A 3,027-nucleotide genomic window follows, 5' to 3' on the forward strand; every position below is an offset into this window, starting at 1 on the left:
TCAAGTGGCGGCTCCCTTTCCAATATGCACTGATGTTTGTGGAACCCGGGAGTTCTTCTCAAGGTAGCAGATTTCACAGCGGAGCCTCCGAGCGCTGTCGCTGCGTCTGTATCGCACCTCAGAACCACTTCCTGCTGCACCTCTGTGAGGCACGCTTTACTGCCAGAAGAGTCTATTGCCTGGGAAAGGCTGGGAGGGGTTCTGCCCACACCTGCCTCAGCCACAACCAGCCCCACCCACTCTGGTTTGCTGCCCTGGTTTCTATAACTCTGCTTGCAAACATGTTACTCAAAGCTTACGCTTCCACTTGCCATGCTCAGGCTGAGTTCAGCACAGCTTCCAGCCAGGTGGGGGTTTTCACAGACACAGGCAACAAGCCATGGTAAGGGGCATGTTCTCTTTCTCCAAAGCATTTAAAGATACAAGGTGATGTCTTCTAAATGGCTCCTTCTCCTGGCAGGGCCAGGTTACTGCCCTGCTACCTGCTCGTTAGAGACGTCAACATGTAGTCGCCTACACGATTAACTGATAAGCCTAAACGTATTGGTTAATCTTGTCAATTACTCCCCCCCTCCCGCCCCATCTTTGCTGCCTCTGTGCCAGAGGCAGCAAGGGGGTGGGGAGAGGAGCAGGAACTGGTAACCCTGAGCCAGTCATGGGCAGAAGTTGGTCTGTGGCAGCAGCCCCTGTCCACGGGGAGCTCAGACACCCCAGACAAGGGCTGCTGCTGCAGTCCAGCCTCTGTCCATGGGGAGACCAGACCCCTGCAGACTGCGGCTGCTGCTACCCCACACTGCTTCCTCTGTATCAGAGGCAGCAGCGCAGGGCGGCAGGCAGCCAGTCTGCACGGGGAGCTGGATTTTAAACTGGCTCCCCTGGCAGACTGGCTCTCACGTGCTGCTGCCTCTGATACAGAGGCAGCACCGTGAAGGGGCAGGGGGCTCCCCAGGGGCAGGCTGACAGCCATTGCGCTCCCAGGGAATATCGAATAGTCGTGTAACCGCTAAGATTTCATGGGCAACATATGAGGCAGGTGACCACAGCCCACAGGTAAGTGAAAAACATGGAGACCTGGGAGATGCGTCAGAAATGAGAGGGAGCGTGGGCTATAACAGCCTAGATAAGGAGGGCACAAGGCAGAACTGGGGGGGCAAAATCAAATCAGTATCTTAAGATGCCTATATGCAAATGCAAGGAGTGTGAGAAATAAGTAGGAAGAATTTGAAGTGCTAATAAACACAACTATGACATAGTCGGTATCACAGACTTGGCGGGATGATACATGAGTGGAATATTGGCATGGAAGGGTACAGCTTGCTCAGGAAGCATAGCCAGGGCAAAAAGGGGGGGCGGGGGCGGGGGCTGGAGTACACCACCTCTCCCAACAGCTGTGTTGAGAGCATGTCTTGCCCTGCTTCTCAGCCAACCAGCGCCAGGCAGGGGCGGGATCTCTTACCGGCCATGGAAGAGCACTTCCCTGCGTGGCAGGAGGGCTGTGCCGGGAAGTGCTCTTCTGCGGCCAGAGGAGACCCCACCCATACCCAGCACTGGTTGGCTGAGAGGCAGGGCAGGACATGCCTCTCCCAACGGCTGTGGCAGAAGGGGAGGCACAGGGAGGTGTACTCCAGCTCTGGCCCCCAGAGCCCCCGTGATGTGGGCAACAGCACAGGGCTAGGTGAGGGGGCTGGGGCAGGCACAGGGGGTCCCAGGGACAGGGCTAATGCTGAGGGGCTCTGGAGGCTAAGCTAGTAGTGGGGGGAGCGGTGCACTGTGGGGCAGGGCTGGCACTGGGGATGGGGCTAATATTGGGGACTGGCCTCGGGGAGGTTGGGTGCAGTGGGGCTCCGAAAACAGGAGGCTGGTACTAGAGGGGTCTGGTAGTAGGGGGCTGTAAGGGAGACGGGGGGGGGGGGGCGTTGGCAATGAGGCATTTAGGATGGGGGGGTTGGCACTGGAGGGCTCTGAGGGCAGAAGGGTGGCACTGTGGGGGGCTGGGTGCAAGGAACTCTGGGATCAGTGGCTGGTGCTTGGGGGGTGTAGTGAAGGCTCTAGGGGTTAGGGCTGGTACTGGGGGCTAGGCTTTTGGCAGACCAGAAATGTTTTGTTTGCATATTCATCATTCACATGCAAATATGCAAATAAAATATTACCAGTCCACCAAAAGTTTGGCAATGGATTTGCTGGTCCCCACTATCAAAAAGGTTGGGAACCGCTGGTCTAGACAGTATTTGGTCCTGCCCTGAGGGCAGGGGACTGGACTCGATGACCTCTCGAGGTCCCTTCCAGTCCTAGTGTTCTAGGATTCTCTGACTATTCCATTACACGCCCCTACTGCTCGTTTATGCGAACTTTCAAGGCTCATGGTCTAGGGCCCCGCTCTGTCCCAGGAGTACAATGGCACTCTAGATTTTACATCCCCACTGTGTGCGATCACAGGCAGTGCCAAGCCACACTCACGACACAGGTGTTAACATGGGAGACTCACTGCCGGTCAGCTTATCAGCGACCGACCAAACCTGCACGGACACATCACACCCAAGTCAGAGCTTTCCATGCTCAATGCACCCTCTTGCCCTCCCTCCAGGAACCCCACACTAACTCGCCCCTCCCCCACCCAATTTGCAAAGGGTCTGCTCGATGCACATTGAAGAGGACTTGGATTGGCAGACAGGAGAAGACAACTATCCCGCCCTTCCCCCCTCTCTGCCAGCCAGCAGTACGTGTGGAGCAGATCCAGCGGGATGACCATCAGAGCCAGGCAGGGAAAGCACGTTACCGTCAGGGTCTAGCTGCACGTACAGCCCTGCTGCTCCAGTCCGACCTGTTCTATTGGCTCCATTTCGATGGGGCAAGTGGCACCAAGTGCCAGAAAAGCAGCACGCAGCAGAGACATGAAATAGCAAGTCACCCTCATAGCACAGGTCCCGGGCCTCTCCCACAAGTTGTGGTTAAGTGGAAAGCTTGCGGCAGCACACCCGGTGCCCATGAGATTTCATGCTGACATGCACAGAAGACAAGGACAAAGAA

Source organism: Pelodiscus sinensis, chromosome 15 (genome assembly GCF_052426305.1).
Source record: "Pelodiscus sinensis isolate ZL-2025 chromosome 15, ASM5242630v1, whole genome shotgun sequence".
In the NCBI taxonomy this organism is placed as follows: Eukaryota; Metazoa; Chordata; order Testudines; family Trionychidae; genus Pelodiscus; species Pelodiscus sinensis.